This window comes from Schistocerca cancellata, chromosome 9 (assembly GCF_023864275.1).
Source record: "Schistocerca cancellata isolate TAMUIC-IGC-003103 chromosome 9, iqSchCanc2.1, whole genome shotgun sequence".
NCBI lineage: Eukaryota > Metazoa > Arthropoda > Insecta > Orthoptera > Acrididae > Schistocerca > Schistocerca cancellata.
In genome coordinates, this window is record NC_064634.1 from 27,526,285 (window position 1) to 27,548,986 (window position 22,702).

Below are 22,702 nucleotides of genomic sequence, written 5' to 3' on the forward strand. Positions count from 1 at the left end.
AGGAGTTTGCAGAGGATGAAGATAATCCATCCTATGGACCTGGAATGCACTAAAAAGTTAATCCAATCTTTGTCGCTCGATTCCCAAAACTTTTATTTTCTCATACTAATTACATGTTTCCTAAGGATCTTCCAAACATATTTGTTTCAAACTTTCAGTAAATGTTACACAGTACCTTCTGCATAATTTAACACAGCCTTTTTCCAAAAAACTGTATATTTTTGAATATATAAATAAAAAATTGCAAAAAAAGTTGTGAATTTTCATTACAATTGAAAAAAAATCATCTTTAATAACTGAACTAAAATTTTGTAAAATCCCTGTGTTAAGTTGTAGCCCATATTCCAATAAATAATCTGTAAAAAGTTCAACTTCCTACTTCAAATACTTTGTGAGGAAAGATGTAATTTATAAGCGTTATTTTAACATTGCAAGTATAGGGCGTTCCGGAGCCCCTAAAGCAAGAGAAGAACTAAATTAGTTTTCCGATGAAATTCATTTATTTATGGTGGAGATTCAAGGGATTTCAAAACGCTCGATCCGCAGTTGCCGGAAACAAGACTAAATGTTCACACGAATGTACGTCGGACAAAACGCTTTTACAGAATTGAAACTCAACAGCGTTACGATAATCATTTACATCAAATGAGAGGTTTGTATTGCATGTTGTGGCAGTTACACCTTGCTGTCGAAATATTACTTTGAACTAGTGAAGCCTTTTGATGATACCTTTGCGGTGGACTTGCTGGACAGTTCGTGAAAAGAAAAGTTCTCGATATCGAATTATGGATCGGCTCTTGTAGCCAGCACTCGACACGAGAACGAGAACCGCTGAAATATTATGAGAAAGACTCCATAAGAATAAAATACGAATTTTTTTATTTTATAAGGAAAAGTAAAATTTGATCTGTAAAACTAACTTCACAAACTCATGCAACTTCGTCTCATTCTTGACTGTATTTTTGTTCTGTCGTTGCAACTACAAAATGTGTGATTTTTTTCACCAAATCCGTTTCGCTTTGTTGATGTGAAACATAATCAATGGTCTGTAATTAAGTTATTTACATCTTGATTTGTTTTTAGATCGAAAAACATTTGTTGAGAACTATCTAGAATAACTGATATTACATGAAAAAGTAAAGAGCCTTTTCCATCCTTCACCCCCTCCCCTATCCTACAACCCCCGCTGCCCCCCACTCACAGTTTCATTTCACTTATTGCTCCTCACCTTCTCCTCAAACTCACACTTCATCGCACTGCTGTCTACTTACGTCCACTCACCATGGTTTCTCCCTCCCCTACATAAAAAAATCCCTCCATCGCTATTCCTTCTCTACTCTTACACAATACATAAATAACTGAAACATAATTAAATAGAATTACACACATAAAATAAATTATTTTAAAAAAGTTGCAGATCAAAGACAAAGTAATGGAAAGGATACGTTGGCAATACTAGAAAACACAAACCACAATACATACTTGAAATACAAAAGGAAACAGAATACAATGGTGTGCATAAAAGTGTGATGTGAAACACATAAAAAATGCATAGTGCTGCAGAACAACTAAAAATTAGACCAGAATTAGCAGTGTCCAACGCAGAAAAACAACGATGTGCTAGAGACGGCCAACGTAAGCGAGAAATTAACCGAATATCACTGTAAGTACAAATCAACTTAATATTAACGAACTGTTTTTGATCTAAAAGCAAATTATAATATAAATAACTTAATTACAGACCACTGATGACGCTTTACCTCAATAAAGCGAGACACGTCTGGTGAAAAAAATCACGCGTTTTGTAGTTGCAGGGACAGAACAAAAATACCCTCAAGAAGTGTAAAGCAATTATGGACACTACGGAGACACAAATGAAGAACTTTGCCTCAGTTTGATAACACTGTTTTCCTGAGAGTTTCTACAGATGGCATGAAATCCCATGCCACATAATTTTCCAAAGTTTTTGAGAAATTTACATGTTCTAGAATAGTATCTCAACTGAGTTAAAATAATTCCCAAGAAAATCACAGTTTGGATTTCAGAAGAGTTGTTCTGCTGATAATACCATTTACATGTCCACTCACCACATTTTACAAGCGTTAAATAATAAAATAGCTTCGGCTTGCACTTTATGCAGTATACGTAAGTCTACTACGTAAGTGGCTATTTGGCTCACAGCCTTCTCCTAAATAAATTAAAGTATATAAGATTGGTGGAATAGTAAACCAATGGATGACGTAATATCAAACCAAAAGAGCACGAAAGTTGTACTTAAGAACTCAATGTAGTCCAGGGACAGTATTCTGACTAGTAAGAAATCATCCCTAAGACTCAATCTCAGGTCCACTACTGCTGCTTATACATGTAAACGATCTTCTGTCTAATACACAAACAGGTCTAGTAATTTTTGCAGATGTAAATTTCGTTTGATTAGGGCCACCCATCAGGTACTCTGGTCCCCGGGTGAAAGTCTTTGGATTTGACGCCACTTCTGCGACTTGCGTGTCGATGGGGATGAAATGATGATGATTAGGACACACAACATCCAATTCCTGAGCGGAGAAAATGTCAGACCCAGCCGGGAATGGAACTCGGGCCCTTAGGATTGACATTCTGTCGTGCTGACCACTCAGGTACTGGGGGTGGACATTTTTGCAGATGACACTAGGATTGAAATCAATCAAAGCATACATACACAAACATAATAAATGGGAAACAATGTTCTTAAAAGTATCATTAACTGGTTTTCTGCGGATGGTCTCACACCCAGTTTTAAAAAGACGCAAGATGTTTATGAAATTACAATGAAATTCAGACCTTTAGCTGCTTACAGGCGTTGATAAATCAATCAAAGATTCAACAAGATATTTAGTTCTGTTCATCTAGGGATACTACACCAAATATAAGTGTAGCACACGGTGAACAAATAATAAATAAGAAGGAAACTTCAAAATTCGTAGGTGACCATATCGAAAAAAATTTAAACTGGAAAAAGCAAATTGTGCAACTCCTAAAATAACTTAAAAATGGTTCAAATGGTTCTGAGCACTATGGGACTTAACTTCTGAGGTCATCAGTCCCCTAGAACTTAGAACTACTTAAACCTAACTAACCTAAGGACATCACACACATCCATGCCCGAGGCAGGATTCGAACCTGCAACCGTAGCGGTCGCGTGGTTCCAGACTGTAGCGCCTAGAACCACTCGGCCATCCACGCCGGCTAAAATAACTTAGTTCAGTCACATTTGCACTAGAATCATTGTATATCTTGGGGAGATCGTATCTGGTAAGTTGTCATATTGACAGAGGACAAATTACTCTGTCACCTACATTCTGCATACAGAAAATTATTGAAGATTTTATTACAACCTGATGCAGTTTAACTGAGACTCTAGGAAGTTAACGGGCTGAGCAGACGTTGACAGAGCCTGGTAAGGTGCTAAAAGCATGATGCAATTTTTATGATCCTCAGCTCCTAGAAACGGCATGTTGGGAGTTGAAAGCAATTGGCGGTGAGCCCGTCACTCAGTAAATCTTGCCGGACAGGCCCACAGTTGTACATGGCCGAAAGAGCAGCCCTTCATCAAGACAGGTCTCCAGCAGAACAATGCCGAGCTACCTGCTATGGAGCCAGCAGGAGCCTGGGCTGGGGGCAACGGACTGAAGGGGCACATCTACACAGTGGAGTCATAAACCAGGCATACATAGTAAAAATTCACAATTTTTCCTGTTCGTCGATAGTACGAGTAGGCCAGTGAACCACTTTCCAGCCACCTGGGTTGTATAATAACAATCTGATGTCTGAGAAACTTTGGGAGATAGAATCTTTAGTACACCTACATCTTTAGTACCTGTGACTAACAATCTCCAAGGCACACGCGATTTAGATGAAGATATTTAAGACTGTATCTGTCCACTTGTTGCTGTGGGAAGTGACGTGATTTCGAAGAAAATCATCTTCCTCCTCTGCGAAAACTTAAAAAAGCCAGTAGCTGGCAGTTTTTTTCCAGAGATGCAGTTCTTAACTCTTGCCCTTATTCGAAATGCGTTTGTGCTCTCATGTGGGAGGGGAGATTTGGCGCTTACAGAGCCCTGTGATTGACTCAAGACAACGTGAAGGCTGTGTCGTTCGTGCACTTTTCGGGAAATCGGATTTTTTTTTCTGAAGAGGTACGAAGCACTTGGGTGCTGGGTTTTGGTGTGGAAGCAACTTCTGGCTGATGCTCTGGCATGTGTGGTTGGTGCATGGGACCTGCCCTGAGACTGACTTCACTTGCGAGTAGTTTCGACTGGGAAGCCAGTGGTGAAGTTCTTACTGTACTGATAGTGTGACTTCAAACGCCTTGGACTACTCGTTTGCTGAGGGCACACTTATTCGTTTTTGGCTTACCAGTCTTGACGTTTGGTATCCTTGTGCACTCTGTTGTATAAGTGTGCCAAATTGGTCCTTGATACGACCAGCGAACGGGTGTGTCACACACTGAAATCTACCGTGATTTCAGGGCTCTGATAGAGAGTAACTAGCGATCTGTCTGCCTGATCGCTAAACCGTGACATTTTTGCATTTCTTTCGTGGCCGCGATCGATTCACAGGTGCCGCCTCACGTCTCACCTCCACCGCACACATCGCTCCAGCTGCAAGTTACGTCACCGCACGGAGCAAACATCGTAATGTGCCACTGCTCCGGCATTGTCAGGGCGTACAGATCTCAATCGCCACTTTCTCTCAGCTGCACCAATATCAACTCCTGTAGATTTGACCAGTCAAAGTCTGCTCAGCATCAGATCAATTCGGATGGCGTTATCCACATTTTTAGGGCTAGAGTACTTGACTCACTTCTGCCACCAATCCTTGTCCACTGCACTCTTAAACCACCTGTTACGGTATTCAATCAATAACTTGCTTAGCATAATTTATGTCTGGTTTAACAAAAGTAAGTGTTGTTAGTAAATTCTGCATACATTCTCAATCATTTATATAGTCCCCACAGGGTTAAATTTCAATATTCTGCATATTTTCATTCAGTAATGTCACGTGGAATAACGTTCTGGGGTAACTCATCTTTAAGAAAGAAAATCTCTATTGCTCAAAAACGTGTTGTTAGAATAATATGTGACTCTCATCCACGATGGTCTTGTAGACATGTGTTTAAGGAGTCGGGCATTCTGACTACTGCTAAACAGTATATTTATTCCTTCATGAAGTTTGTTGTAAGCAATCCACTGCAGTCGAAGAGGACATTGATGTATATAATTACAATATCAGAAGGAAAAATGACATTCAGTACTCCACATTAAGGTTGTTTTTAGTAGAAAAGGGAGAGCACAATGATGCACTTATAATTTTTCGTAAGTTTTCGAGTGATATAAAATTTGATAGAGAGGTTAATAAAATTTAGAAACACACGGAAAAAGTTTGTGCTCGATAACTCCTCTTCCACAGAAAATTTCTATTGTTGTAATGTGTAAAAGGTGGCGGGTAGGAAGTATTAAATAACATCTGTACATTTAATAAAATTATAAATGTTCAACATATAGCAAACGTATTTACAAATTAATTTGCAATGGGAATGTGAAATGACTCGCTACACATCGTTATGATGTATCGTTCAAAATGGTCCATGGAACATGAAGCTGACTACCAAACTAACCCACATCGTAGACACATCCACGCTTGAACGATACAGTACAGCAGGCTGCATAGCTTAAGTGCACGGTGCCCACAGCAGCTGGGTTGCAATCAAAAAGTCCTCAGGTTCTCAGATGAATAGTCGAATCCTTTTGGTGCTCCATAGGAATCAGCGCCAACTTGCTGACAAGAATAATATACAGAAGAACAGAAAAGAAAACGATGCGTTGGATGACGATCGGTCTGGCTTTTGAAGGTAAAGTCACCAGAGAGGCAATACTGACGTTGCGGTTCATAATGAAAGCAAGAGTAAAGAAAAATCTAGACATGTTCAAAGGATTTGTCGAGCTGTAAAAGGCGTTCGACAATGTAAAATTGTACAATATGTTCGAAATTCTGAGAAAAATAGGTATAAGCTGCAGGGAGAGATGGGTCATATACAATATGTACAACAACAGCCAAGAGGGAATAATAAGAGAGGACCATCAAGAACGAAGTGCTCATTTTAAAAAGGATATAAGACAATGATGTAGTCTTTCACCCCTCCTGTTCAATCTGTACAATGAAGAAGCAATAATGTGAATAAAAGAAAGATTCAGGAGTGGAATTAAAATTCAAAGTCAAAGGATATCAATGATACGATTGGCTGATGGCATTGCTATCCAGAGTGAATGTGAAGAAGAATTACATGATCTGCTAAATGGAACGAACATTCTAATGATTACAGAATATGGATTGTGAGTAAAGCGAGGAAAGACGAAAGTAATGAGAAGTAGCAGAATTGAGAACAGCGAGAAACTTAAAGTCAGGATTGACGGTCATGAAGTAGATGAAGTAAAGATTCTGCTACCTAGGCAGCAAAATAACTAATGACGGACGGAGCAAGGAGGACATCAAAAGCAGGCTAGGACTGGCAAAAGGGGTATTCTAGCAAAGAGAAGTCTAATAGCATCAAACATAGGCCTAAACCTGAGGAAGAAATTTCTGAGAATGTACGTTTGGGAGCACAGCTTTGTATTGCAGTGAAACATGGACTGTGGGAAAGCCGGAACAGAAAAGAATCGAAACATTTGAGATGTGGTGTTACAGACGAATGTTGAAAATTAGGTGGACTGACAAAGTAAGGAATGAGGCGGCTCTGCGCAGAATAGGAGAATAAAGGAATATGTTGAAAACACTGACAAGGAGAAGGGACAGGTTGATGGGACTTATGTTAAGACATCAGGGAATGACTTGCATGGTACTAGAGGGAGCTGTAGAGGGCAAAAACTGTAGAGGAAGACAGAGATTGGAATACATCCAGTAAATAATTGCGAACGTATGCTGCAAGTGCTACTCTGAGATGAAGAGGTGGGCACAGGAGAGGAACTCGTGGTCGGCCGCATCAAACCAGTCAGAAGACTGGTGACTAAGGAAAAAATCTGCGAAAATAGCGTTGTTGTTGTTGTTGTTGTTGTTGTGGTCTTCAGTCCTGAGACTGGTTTGATGCAACTCTCCATGCTACTCTATCCTGTGCAAGCTTCTTCATCTCCCAGTAATTACTGCAACCTACATCCTTCTGAATCTGCTTAGTGTATTCATCTCTTGGTCTCCCTCTACGATCTTCACCCTCCACGCTGCCCTCCAATGCTAAATTTCTGAACCCTTGATGCCTCAGAACACGTTCTACCAGCCGATCCCTTCTTCTGGTCAAGTTGTGCCACAAACTCCTCTTCTCCCCAATTCTATTCAGTATCTCCTCATTAGTTACGTGATCTACCCATCTAACCTTCGGCATTCTTATGTATCACCACAGTTCAAAAGCTTCTATTCTCTTCTTGTCTAAACTATTTATCGTCCATGTTTCACTTCCATACATGGCTACACTCCATAAAAATACTTTCAGAAACGACTTCCTGGCACTTAAATCAATACTCCATGTTAACAAATTTCTCTTCTTCAGAAACGCTTTCTTTGCCATTGCCAGTCTACATTTTATATCCTCTCTACTTCGACCATCGTCAGTTATTTTTCTCCCCAAATAGCAAAACTCCTTTACTTCTTTAAGTGTCTCATTTCCTAATCGAATTCCCTCAGCATCATCCGATTTAGTTCGACTACATTTCATTATCCTCGTTTTGCTTTTGTTGATGTTCATCTTATACCCTCCTTTCAAGACACTGTCCATTCCGTTCAACTGCTCTTCCAAGTCCTTTGCTGTCTCTGACAGAATTACAATGTCATCGGCGAACCTCAAAGTTTTTATTTCTTCTCCATGGACTTTAATACCTACTCCGAACTTTTATTTTGTTTCATTTACTGCTTGCTCAATTACAGATTGAGTAGCTTCGGGGAGAGGCTACAACCCTGTCTCACTCCCTTCCCAACCACTGCTTCCCTTTCATGTCCCTCGACTCTTATAACTGCCATCTGGTTTCTGTACAAATTGTAAATAGCCTTTCGCTCCCTGTATTTTACCCCTGCTACCTTCAAAATTTGAAAGAGAGTATTCCAGTCAACATTGTCAAAAGCTTTCTCTAAGTCTACAAATGCTAGAAACGTAGGTTTGCCTTTCCTTAATCTTTCTTCTAAGATAAGTCGTGGGGACAGTATTGTCTCACGTGTTCCATCATTTCTACGGAATCCAAACTGATCTTCCCCGAGATCAGCTTATACCAGTTTTTCCACTCGTCTGTTAAGGATTCGCGTTAGTATTTTGCAGCTGTGACTTATTAAAATGATAGTTCGGTAATTTTCACATCTGTCAGCACCTACTTTCTTTGGGATTGGAATTACTACATTCTTCTTGAAGTCTGAGGGAATTTCGCCTGTCTCATACATCTTGCTCACCAGATGGTAGAGTTTTGTTAGGCCTGGCTCTCCCAAAGCTGTCAGTAGTTCGAAAATAGCGTAACTATTAAAATAACACTGTGTGCCGTGCCTATTAGCCAAATGAGACGTTCCATGCTGGACCGTAGCAGCAGCGCGGTTCCGGACTGAAGTGTCTAGAACCTCTCGGCCACCGCGGCTGGCTCTGGATAGCAATAGGAAATATATTGAGTTTTTATTACAACGAGTTTATTGTTGCTGCTAAATTTTCCATCTCGCACAGTAAGCTCTCTGGGAAAGAAGTTAGTGAGCCCAGGGGGCACCATGCTATCTCTATATATCGCCGCCACTAGCTTCCATAACGGCCCCAATAATTAGGAGAGGAGATTAAGTCTGTAATCTTTTTAAAGAACTCTGTCACTAAAGGTACTATCGGTATATTTCGGAGCCGTCCCCAGGGAGAAATCAACGAACGACACCACGTCGAGCTGGAGGATTCGGTTGCAATTACAGGCATACTACCTGACTAACCCGATAATACCCATATATCCTTTTTGTCAGCGTTCTACTAGAAACTAAAACAAAACATTGTAGCACCACAATAGGTGTCGTTATATGACTAAAAATGAGTGCAAAAACAAATCTCCATACTACTTGACATATAATATTGTATAATTTATGCAACTAATTAATCTCTGCTCCGACAACGCCATGCCTGTAAAAACAATATGGGTCGACACATTTCTTTTCAGTCTTATGAGCAAGTCCTGTGTCCTGATGTCCATTTTCTCACCCTTCCTGAAAGTGTGTGGTCAAGTGTGAATGAATTAAATGAAGTAGCAGACGGACCAGAGAAGTGATGGATTTCCTAATCTTCTACCAACTTAAACTGTGTCGGTGGAAGGCAGAGAGCAGGAACAGGAGGGCTTGGCCAAAGATGAGTAAAGCAAAAACGTTTTCCGTAGCAGAGGTTGGTCATGGGTCTCCCCCACCAACTGGGGCGGTTCGGATACGGCTCCGCGCGACGGTTACAGGAGGTTCTTCGTAAGACGGGTAAGCGAACAGACGTTCCTTCAGAACGTCTGCGTCGAACGAAGGACAAAAAGATATTTGAATGTGTTAATAATTTTTAATCTCAACAATTTCTTGTGCTAGCTATTTTGAATTACCATTTAGGCTCAAATGGCTCTGAGCACTATGGGACTTAACATCTGAGGTCATTAGTCCCCTAGAACTTAGAACTACTTAAACCTAACTAACCTAAGGACATCACACACATCCATGCCCGAGGCAGGATTCGAACCTGCGACCGTAGCGGTCGCGCGATTCCAGACTGAAGCGTCTAGAACCACTCGGCCACATAGGCCGGCTACCATTTAGGTTCTGGTTACAATTTTGTTTCAGTTAATCAGTGGCATAGTAAGATGATTTCCGTTAGTCGCGACCACGCTGTCCCTAGATTCAAATCGTAGCCAAAGCCTTAACAATTTCGGCATACCATATAATTTTATTTGTGGTGGACTTGTAAATTATCAGTAAAATTGTATCGAGCGTACATTTCGCAAAGAATGAATCGATTTGTTTCGAAGCGCTTCACGCAAAGGTATGCAGCCACCCAAAATCCTTCTCGATGCCAACCACGAGCTACATACAACACTTCTTACAAAAATGCTATCAACATTTTGTTCGGCATGTGGATTTAGTGCACGTGAGTGTTTGTGTTTCGAGACTGAGCATTGACCACGTGCTCTCCAGATTTTCCCCACCCCACAGGACTCGCCAGATTTAGGCGAACGTGAGGCCATAGGTTCGTTTGTATAAATGTACCAAGAATGTTTTGTCTATCTATTAAATACAAAAGGCTACTCTTATCGTGCGAAATCTTAGCCAAAATAAATATTTCATCATTTGATGCTACTTCCATGCTAATTTAAATTATCCCTTTCCAATACGTCTGAAAATAGAGTCACATTTGTTTCATTGATGACTATGCTACTAAAATACGTAGTTCTTGGCACAAGTGTAGCTAACGGGACGTAGTTTTCTCTGACTGTCCCATAATAATTCATTGAATTTATCCGTTGCGACCTTTATAAACTTAATCTGTGAAGGGATTGTTCCCTAAAATTTAGATGGGACTAAACCTCTTTTCAAACAACGGGCAAAGCTATGCAGACAACCTCACATTACGTTACATGTGGCCGACTCTGTGCCAGGTTTATTCCGAATTCCGGTATTCTTCTGCTAAAGTAGCCACATCTTAGATGAGGATGTACTAACTTAACTTTAATACACAAGCACTTACAACACATTATTAATAATAAACCATGAAAGATGCAATTTAATTCAAGATTTAGTCACTTAACGGCTACTGAATGTAATATAGCCGTAATTTAGATGGTGCTTCAATCAATAGCCAAAAAAAGTATTCAAAACAAAATTATAGGATCGGATTAATCAAAAGATTAAAAGGGAATCAGCGGTCGCTCATACTAATTAGATTTGCCTGTGGCCGTATAGAAATTAATTTCGAAGCATAATGCACATTCAGAAATGTTTAGGGACCGAAGCTCCACTCAGACAATAATTTTGCTTTAACAAAACAACTCCAGAATCATTACATGGAACATCATACGGTAAGTAATAATCTAGTTGTCATTCCGCAACAAATTAAGTAGATGGCGACGACATAAACGAATAACTAAGATTAATACAGTAACAACAAACAATATAGTCATCAGCTGTTCCAGGTACGAGACCGTTACTTCGGCGTTTCAGTGAACATCTGCCTCCGGGCACCATTACTAAAAATAGCTCTGAGCGCTATGGGACTTAACATCTGAGGTCATCAGTCCCCTAGACTTAGAACTACACTCCTGGAAATTGAAATAAGAACACCGTGAATTCATTGTCCCAGGAAGGGGAAACTTTATTGACACATTCCTGGGGTCAGATACATCACATGATCACACTGACAGAACCACAGGCACATAGACACAGGCAACAGAGCATGCACAATGTCGGCACTAGTACAGTGTATACCCAACTTTCGCAGCAATGCAGGCTGCTATTCTCCCATGGAGACGATCGTAGAGATGCTGGATGTAGTCCTGTGGAACGGCTTGCCATGCCATTTCCACCTGGCGACTCAGTTGGTCCAGCGTTCGTGCTGGACGTGCAGACCGCGTGAGACGACGCTTCATCCAGTCCCAAACATGCTCAATGGGGGACAGATCCGGAGATCTTGCTGGCCAGGGTAGTTGACTTACACCTTCTAGAGCACGTTGGGTGGCACGGGATACATGCGGACGTGCATTGTCCTGTTGGAACAGCAAGTTCCCTTGCCGGTCTAGGAATGGTAGAACGATGGGTTCGATGACGGTTTGGATGTACCGTGCACTATTCAGTGTCCCCTAGACGATCACCAGTGGTGTACGGCCAGTGTAGGAGATCGCTCCCCACACCATGATGCCGGGTGTTGGCCCTGTGTGCCTCGGTCGTATGCAGTCCAGATTGTGGCGCTCACCTGCACGGCGCCAAACACGCATACGACCATCATTGGCACCAAGGCAGAAGCGACTCTCATCGCTGAAGACGACACGTCTCCATTCGTCCCTCCATTCACGCCTGTCGCGACACCACTGGAGGCGGGCTGCACGATGTTGGGGCGTGAGCGGAAGACGGCCTAACGGTGTGCGGGACCGTAGCCCAGCTTCATGGAGACGGTTGCGAATGGTCCTCGCCGATACCCCAGGAGCAACGGTGTCCCTAATTTGCTGGGAAGTGGCGGTGCGGTCCCCTACGGCACTGCGTAGGATCCTACGGTCTTGGCGTGCATCCGTGCGTCGCTGCGGTCCGGTCCCAGGTCGACGGGCACGTGCACCTTCCGCCGACCACTGGCGACAACATCGATGTACTGTGGAGACATCACGCCCCACGTGTTGAGCAATTCGGCGGTACGTCCACCCGGCCTCACGCATGCCCACTATACGCCCTCGCTCAAAGTCCGTCAACTGCACATACGGTTCACGTCCACGCTGTCGCGGCATGCTACCAGTGTTAAAGACTGCGATGGAGCTCCCTATGCCACGGCAAACTGGCTGACACTGACGGCGGCGGTGCACAAATGCTGCGCAGCTAGCGCCATTCGACGGCCAACACCGCGGTTCCTGGTGTGTCCGCTGTGCCGTGCGTGTGATCATTGCTTGTACAGCCCTCTCGCAGTGTCCGGAGCAAGTATGGTGGGTCTGACACACCGGTGTCAATGTGTTCTTTTTTCCATTTCCAGGAGTGTACTTAAAGCTAACTAACCTAAGGACATCACACACATCCATGCCCGAGGCAGGATTCGAACCTGCGACCGCAGCAGCAGCGCGGTTCCAGGCTGACGCGCCTAGAACCGCTCGGGCACAGCGGCCGGCGCACCGTTACCAACAAGGGAATGATCCAATAAGACATGTCGAAAACCTACCCTGCAATATTTACACAGGAAGAAGACAACGAAACAAATACAGTCCCAAAATTTTAGCTGCTGAGAAGCACTGCAAGTATTTGGTAAACAACGTTGAAGTTACATCTTTGCTGCGCGAACACCTTATAACTGGTTTGTACTGCCATGCCGCCTAGCGTGTGACTCGGTTAATCACTCACGCAGCGCCACGCGGCGAAATTATCCGGAGTTCAGAGACACCAATTTTAAGCACCTAAAGCCTAGTTTAAAATGGAGCGAATGGAAGCAAGTATCTAGCAATGAGCATTTGCAGAAAATTTAATAGAATCGTTTATACTAGAGGGAAAGGAAGAGAACACGAGGCAGCGAACAAAAAAAATGGTTCAAATGGTTCTGAGCACTATACGACTTAACTTCTGAGGTCATCAGTCGCCTAGAACTTAGCACTAATTAAACCTAACTAACCTAAGGACATCACACACATCCATGCCCGAGGCAGGCTTCGAACCTGCGACCGTAGCGGTCACGCGATTCCAGACTGAAGCGCCTAGAACCGCTCGGCCACCCCGGCCGGTCGCAGCGAACACTGCCTATGAACGCTGTGTTCTTAGTTTTTAGGTTTTGGAGCTAATATTCGGCATACAAGATACAACTCAATCTTGTTAGAGCCACAATGCGAAATTTTGATATTTAGTGAAGTTTATTTTGCACGGCGAGCGCGCTGTTCTTGATGGAGTATGCAAAACGGCGCAGAGAAGCAAGAATTTCATGTATTGGCAATCACTATCGGATAATCTTTAATAAAAAATGAAGGAATACAGTATTTTCAAATCAAATTAAGTCTCTTAATTTTGTAATGAAGCGTGACGTGCGTGGAGATCGTGCACTTTACATGGTATTGCATCTCCATCTCTCCATATCACTAGTCCAAAATTTTCCTTCAATGTGGGCTGCCATTTTTGCCTGGCTTCTCATTACCACTGAGGGCAAGTTTATAGACAGATCATTAATTACCGACGACCAGCAACACCTCAAAAGGTGACACAGCTAGCGTTTCCACTACGCCTGTAAGATCTAATGATCATATTCTTTTTTTTTTTCTAAAACAAAAGTATTCTAGTGGCAAAGCGCAAGCTTCGTGATCCATCCAGAGAGCGCGGGATCAAATCCCGTTCAGACTACAACTTTTTCACTATGATTTTTAATCGAGCATTCAACTGCTCACAGATGGAGTGGCCACGAAAGACATGTGTTTCGGATTCCACGTTAAACTGCACGTCTCCATTTTCCTATTAGGTAACTGGGGAAAGTTAGGGACACGTAAGTAGCGGCAGTGGCGTCCAGTCGATAGACATGCAAGACGCCTACCGGATACACCAGACAGAATTCTCTTTTGCTCCTCTTTGTTAGCTTGTTTGCTCCGGCGAAAACCTGGCTTAAACTATACACACATTTTTTGAATAACGTCATATCGACAGTTCAGTTCTTGCACATGTAATTCTGATAAAAGTGGCAAGCAGAGAAAATAAAATCATGGCAGTGTTCGACGCCACAGAAGTCTTCCGAAGTAAGAGTGATTTCAGGTGTGCCGCAGGGGAGTGTCATAGGACCGTTGCTATTCACAATATACATAAATGACCTGGTGGATGACATCGGAAGTTCACTGAGGCTTTTTGCAGATGACGCTGTGGTGTATCGAGAGGTTGTAACAATGGAAAATTGTACTGAAATGCAGGAGGATCTGCAGCGAATTGACACATGGTGCAGGGAATGGCAATTGAATCTCAATGTAGACAAGTGTAATGTGCTGCGAATACACAGAAAGATAGATCCTTTATCATTTAGCTACAAAATAGCAGGTCAGCAACTGGAAGCAGTTAATACCGTAAGTTATCTGGGAGTACGCATTAGGAGTGGTTTAAAATGGAATGATCATACAATGTTGATCGTCGGTAAAGCAGATGCCAGACTGAGATTCATTGGAAGAATCCTAAGGAAATGCAATCCGAAAACAAAGGAAGTAGGGTATAGTACGCTTGTTCGCCCAGTGCTTGAATACTGCTCAGCAGTGTGGGATCCGTACCAGATAGGGTTGATACAAGACATAGAGAAGATCCAACGGAGAGCAGCGCGCGTCGTTACAGGATCATTTAGTAATCGCGAAAGCGTTACGGAGATGATAGATAAACTCCAGTGGAAGACTCTGCAGGAGAGACGCTCAGTAGCTCGGTACGGGCTTTTGTCAAAGTTTCGAGAACATACCTTCACCGAAGAGTCAAGCAGTATATTGCTCCCTCCTACGCATATCTCGCGAAGAGACCATGAGGATAAAATCAGAGAGATTAGAGCCCACACAGAGGCATACCGACAATCCTTCTTTCCACGAACAATACGAGACTGGAACAGAAGGGAGAACCGATAGAGGTACTGAAGGTACCCTCCGCCACACACCGTCAGGTGGCTTGCGGAGTATGGATGTAGATGTAGATGTAGATGACTTCCATCAATGAGACCTTGTAATTTGTTGAAATGTACTTCGCAGTACTACATTTTATAATAATTCCTGTGGGTCATTCCTTTTGATAATGTTTGAATATTGTACATTTGACTATCAGTGGAACAGTTCTTTGTTGTTTATGCCCTGTAGTCGTCACAAAAGTGTGAAATGTCTATTGAATGACAAAACGAAACATTTTTCTTGCACCAGGCACATCCGGACGAAGAAGAAATTGATGCAGTCAGGCACTTCGCTGTAGCCATTACTTTTATTTAGACAGAACTGGGATGGAGTCAGACATGGTCCCAACCGTTGTTCTGTATACTGCGCTGCATACCAGGATACTTCATCAAAATCGTAAATCGTGGCGAAGAAAACTGGTAATGCACAAACGACTGGAGCTTTAGAATACTGTTCCGCTAATGAATCTGTAATGAGAGAGACGTTTCGGAAATAATGTTGTCTGATATTTTCTTGAAAAATGCTCTCCTATGTCGAAAAAATTCTTAATCGGGTGGTTGAATCGCAATAGTAGTTCCAGGCGGAAACTACATTACATGTAGATTTTTCGTCATTCTCGCGTCGTTATGTCCAGACCATGATTCCAACAAAAGCAATGAATTAATTTCTGCAGCTGGTAGGAATGCGTTTCGAACGAAATGTTGAAAATTATTCTTCCCCATTTTTCCAGATTTTGATACGTTGATTACAAGATTTTTGCAACTTAAGAGTACATTCTTTTATTTCTGGTCCTAATTTTCCTTGCAGTTGTTGAAGAAAGATACACAGCTGCGGAAACAGGAAACCACTCATCTTTATTACTGGAATTATCGCATGTGAATGTGTCATCGAATTCATTGACTGCGTAACCGACTCCGTCTTTTTTCACCCCGCAATGATAAAGTGCGGCGTGCCCGCAGTCCTTTCGTGAAACCTGACTGATCAGCGTTATACACAGCAGTTGCAGACATTATCAGCAAGTTTCGTATTTACGTCAGCTATCAATTTCTCTATACCAATGTCTATCACTGGCAGCTGCTCTGCACGTTCACTTGACGAAACTAGGTAATTTTGCGACTTCCTATTCAGTACGATTTCTTGAACCTGAGTAGCCAGGTGGACGAGGCCAGGAAATTAGCAGTGGTCCATTTCAGATGCAATTCGGAGGGCCCAGTCTTGTAGATCTACACTCCTGGAAATGGAAAAAAGAACACGTTGACACCGGTGTGTCAGACCCACCATACTTGCTCCGGACACTGCGAGAGGGCTGTACAAGCAATGATCACACGCACGGCACAGCGGACACACCAGGAACCGCGGTGTTGGCCGTCGAATGGCGCTAGCTGCGCAGAATTCGTGCACCGCCGCCGTCAGTGTCAGCCAGTTTGCCGTGGCATACGGAGCTCCATCGCAGTCTTTAACACTGGTAGCATGCCGCGACAGCGTGGACGTGAACCGTATGTGCAGTTGACGGACTTTGAGCGAGGGCGTATAGTGGGCATGCGGGAGGCCGGGTGGACGTACCGCCGAATTGCTCAACACGTGGGGCGTGAGGTCTCCACAGTACATCGATGTTGTCGCCAGTGGTCGGCGGAAGGTGCACGTGCCCGTCGACCTGGGACCGGACCGCAGCGACGCACGGATGCACGCCAAGACCGTAGGATCCTACGCAGTGCCGTAGGGGACCGCACCGCCACTTCCCAGCAAATTAGGGACACTGTTGCTCCTGGGGTATCGGCGAGGACCATTCGCAACCGTCTCCATGAAGCTGGGCTACGGTCCCGCACACCGTTAGGCCGTCTTCCGCTCACGCCCCAACATCGTGCAGCCCGCCTCCAGTGGTGTCGCGACAGGCGTGAATGGAGGGACGAATGGAGACGTGTCGTCTTCAGCGATGAGAGTCGCTTCTGCCTTGGTGCCAATGATGGTCGTAGGCGTGTTTGGCGCCGTGCAGGTGAGCGCCACAATCAGGACTGCATACGACCGAGGCACACAGGGCCAACACCCGGCATCATGGTGTGGGGAGCGATCTCCTACACTGGTCGTACACCACTGGTGATCGTCGAGGGGACACTGAATAGTGCACGGTACATCCAAACCGTCATCGAACCCATCGTTCTACCATTCCTAGACCGGCAAGGGAACTTGCTGTTCCAACAGGACAATGCACGTCCGCATGTATCACGTGCCACCCAACGTGCTCTAGAAGGTGTAAGTCAACTACCCTGGCCAGCAAGATCTCCGGATCTGTCCCCCATTGAGCATGTTTGGGACTGGATGAAGCGTCGTCTCACGCGGTCTGCACGTCCAGCACGAACGCTGGTCCAAGTGAGGCGCCAGGTGGAAATGGAATGGCAAGCCGTTCCACAGGACTACATCCAGCATCTCTACGATCGTCTCCATGGGAGAATAGCAGCCTGCATTGCTGCGAAAGGTGGATATACACTGTACTAGTGCCGACATTGTGCATGCTCTGTTGCCTGTGTCTATGTGCCTGTGGTTCTGTCAGTGTGATCATGTGATGTATCTGACCCCATGAATGTGTCAATAAAGTTTCCCCTTCCTGGGACAATGAATTCACGGTGTTCTTATTTCAATTTCCAGGAGTGTATATCGGTAACGGTGCACAGCCTCTCACGGGCAGTGCTGAATCTTTCGAAATGGTTTTCATTCAGATGGTTTCGGGTTTCCGTTTGGCGCATTTTTCTTAATCCATACTTTCATTTGTACAGTTCACGTTGCGATTTTACGAAATGAAAACGCCTTTGCACACTACGTAACTTCAAGCGTTTGTTTCCTCCTTCCTTTAACCAATATTTCACTGCCTTCGCCGAAAGCTGTTGCAGTACGTTTCTTTTTTTAGTCTTGGAAGATCTTCTTCTTCAGAACTGATACTGGCACAACTGACGTCGTCCGAATCGCAATTCATCGAATCGCCACAGTTATTTCCTATGTCAACAACATTCGAATGAATGTCAAGGAAATCAGCTAAGAAATAACACAAATGTACGTCCTCAAAAGCAGCATGTGATTTCGGCTGGGAACCACTTTCTTCAAATTTCATCATTGCTAAATTGTGAACGTTAGTTGGATTCCACATTACTGCGAAACTGGTAGGAAAGAAAAGTACTATCAGCAGGCATGTCTTAAGGAAGCACAATAAATATTAATTCAAATTTATCTGTATTTTCAATACTTTCCAATACTGCAAAAATCAAGTAAAAATTTGTAATAGAGGTAACTTCAATGTCTAATTCGAAAAACTGGTAACAGTGTACTGTGGTGTCAGATAAAATTTGTAATAGGAGTTACTTGAGTGCCTAATTCGAGAGAACGGTGACAGTGTACTGTAGGGCCAGAGAAACTATCAACGAACGGTAACCTGCAACGTCCTTTACAAATTACGATTCGGTTTTGTCATGTTTCCTGTTTACAAATGTACCACCAATCCCGGCTGTGTGTGTGTGTGTGTGTGTGTTAGTGTGTGTGTGTGTGTGTGTGTGTGTGTCCAGTTGCGCATGCGCAGTTGCTACAGCGCCAGCAAAGGCGTATGAGGGTCGTTCAATAAGTAATAACTCACATTTTTAAAAAAAGTCATTAATATACATAGATAAACGTACCTGTTGTTGCTTCACACTTGATGTTTGTTGTATGCGCCGGTGAAGTTTCGAACCGTTATAATAGATGGCACAACCATAGCACAGCGTAAAAATGGCGTCTACATACGACTCACGTTACAAGCAACGTGCTGTTATAGACTTCGTATGTGCAGAAAAAGAAACCTCTGTGAACATCCATGAACGTTTGTGTGCAGTGTATGGCGTCGCTGCAGTTGATAGGAGTACAGTTGCGTGATGGGTAAAGAAAGTTATATGATCAGCCATGCTCGGGATGTCCTGTCACAGCCGCTGCTGCCTTACAGGAGATATCGACGTCGTCGTCGCACAACTGTCTACAAAAATACAGAAAACATTGAACTTACTACAACATCTGGGGACAAGAAGAATCGCATTCCAGTCAAGTGTGTTGCAGCCCACGCCCTCGTCGATGGACCTTGTGTATTTCTTGGATGTTCCCTGAATTTTAGTTTGGATATTAACGACACATTTTCACATGGAAATGAATGGCTCACCGTTGCCACAGTAAGAGGTGGTAGCGGAGTTTCTAGTGTACCTGGACTTGAAAGTTTTAATGACAGAGATGTAATTGCCTGTGGTACCTACCATGTGTTTGAAACTGCTAATAAAGAATCGTGCGGATGCCATTATTCATGCCGACCGACTCATCACAACTAGACAATTGGCTCTACAGTCGTCTTTCAGCATTGCAAGTGCGTCTGCAATGATAGAGACTCCCGGATATTCAATTAGGTGCTCACGATGGGTTCCCCGAATGCTCACAACGTACCACAAGATTGAAAGAAAGGCCATTTCATCTGAATTGTTGGAACGTTTTGAGACCGACGGAGAGGCATTTCTGTCACGGATCGTTATGGGGTACGAAATCTGGGTGCACCACTTTGTGCCGGAAACGGAAAGGCAGTCAATGGAGTGGCATCATCCTCATTCACCACAAAAGGAGAAATTTCAAGAAATTTCCGGAAAAATCAGGGTGACAGTCTTCTGGAATTGTGATGGCGTCATTCTCGTGGACGTGATGCCAAGAGGGTCAACCATCAATTCAGAGGCATACGTGAAGACTGAATAAACTCAAGAACCGTTTCCGACGTGTTCGATTGTACAACAATTCAGCATAAATCTTGCTCCAACACGATAGTGCACGCCCACACGCGACTGAGAACCCGGGAACACATCGCGAAATTGGTTTGGACATCACTTCCTCATCCACCCTACAGTCCAGACCTGACACCCTCGGACTTCTATATCTTTGGACCGCTTAAAGATGACGAGAGTGTCAGTCATGCAGTGAAAACAGGGCTACGTCTACAGGCCAAGAGCTATTACCAGCAGGGAATACATGCTCTTCCTAAATTTTGGCGTACGGCCATACATGATGGAGACTACATAGAAAAACAGAAGATGGACAAGACATGTTGATACACAAGGTGAGTCACCTAACGTTACCGCTGGATATACACTCCTGGAAATGGAAAAAAGAACACATTGACACCGGTGTGTCAGACCCACCATACTTGCTCCGGACACTGCGAGAGGGCTGTACAAGCAATGATCACACGCACGGCACAGCGGACACACCAGGAACGGCGGTGTTGGCCGTCGAATGGCGCTAGCTGCGCAGCATTTGTGCACCGCCGCCGTCAGTGTCAGCCAGTTTGCCGTGGCATACGGAGCTCCATCGCAGTCTTTAACACTGGTAGCATGCCGCGACAGCGTGGACGTGAACCGTATGTGCAGTTGACGGACTTTGAGCGAGGGCGTATAGTGGGCATGCGGGAGGCCGGGTGGACGTACCGCCGAATTCCTCAACACGTGGGGCGTGAGGTCTCCACAGTACATTATTGATGTCGCCAGTGGTCGGCGGAAGGTGCACGTGCCCGTCGACCTGGGACCGGACCGCAGCGACGCACGGATGCACGCCAAGACCGTAGGATCCTACGCAGTGCCGTAGGGGACCGCACCGCCACTTCCCAGCAAATTAGGGACACTGTTGCTCCTGGGGTATCGGCGAGGACCATTCGCAACCGTCTCCATGAAGCTGGGCTACAGTCCCGCACACCGTTAGGCCGTCTTCCGCTCACGCCCCAACATCGTGCAGCCCGCCTCCAGTGGTGTCGCGACAGGCGTGAATGGAGGGACGAATGGAGACGTGTCGTCTTCAGCGATGAGAGTCGCTTCTGCCTTGGTGCCAATGATGGTCGTCTGCGTGTTTGGCGCCGTGCAGGTGAGCGCCACAAACAGGACTGCATACGACCGAGGCACACAGGGCCAACATCCGGCATCATGGTGTGGGGAGCGATCTCCTACACTGGTCGTACACCACTGGTGATCGTCGAGGGGACACTGAATAGTGCACGATACATCCAAACCGTCATCGAACCCATCGTTCTACCATTCCTAGACCGGCAAGGGAACTTTCTGTTAAAACAGGACAATGCACGTCCGCATGTATCCCGTGCCACCCAACGTGCTATAGACGGTGTAAGTCAACTACCCTGGCCAGCAAGATCTCCGGATGTGTCCCCCATTGAGCATGTTTGGGACTGGATGAAGCGTCGTCTCACGCGGTCTGCACGTCCAGCACGAACGCTGGTCCAAGTGAGGCGCCAGGTGGAAATGGCATGGCAAGCCGTTCCACAGGACTACGTCCAGCATCTCTACGATCGTCTCCATGGGAGAATAGCAGCCTGCATTGCTGCGAAAGGTGGATATACACTGTACTAGTGCCGACATTGTGCATGCTCTGTTGCCTGTGTCTATGTGCCTGTGGTTCTGTCAGTGTGATCATGTGATGTATCTGACCCCAGGAATGTGTCAATAAAGTTTCCCCTTCCTGGGACAATGAATTCACGGTGTTCTTATTTCAATTTCCAGGAGTGTATTTCGTAAACCTCATCAAATACTGACGAACCGATTCCACAGACTGAACGTGAGGAGAGGGGCTAGTGTAATTGTTTAATACAAACTATACAAAAATGCACGAAAGTGTGTTTTCTAACACAAACCTACGTTTTTTTAAATGGAACCACGTTAGTTTTGTTAGCACATCTGAACATATAAACAAATACGTAATCAGTGCCGTTTGTTGCATTGTAAAATGTTAATTACATCCGGAGATATTGTAAACTAAAGTTGACGCTTGAGTACCACTCCTCCGCTGTTCGATCGTGTGTATCGGAGAGCACTGCAACATACATCGCGTTTCTGCAGAATGATCTGCCAACGTTGCTCGAAAATGTCCCACTGGAAACGCGTCGACGTATGTGGTATCAGCATGATGGTGCACCTGCACATTCCGCAATTAACACTAGGATGAACCTTGACAGGATGTTCGACGGGCGTTTCATAGGACGTGGAGGACGCATAAATTGGCCAGCCCGTTCTCCTGATCTTACACCTCTGGACTTCTTTCTGTGGGGTACGTTAAAGGAGAATGTGTACCGTGATGTGCCTACAACCCCAGAGGATATGAAACAACGTATTGTGGCAGCCTGCGGCGACATTACACCAGATGTACTGCGGCGTGTGCGACATTCATTACGCCAGAGATTGCAATTGTGTGCAGCAAATGATGGCCACCACATTGAATATCTATTGGCCTGACATGTCGGGACACACTCTATTCCACTCAGTAATTGAAAACGGAAACCACGTGTGTACGTGTACCTCACCCCT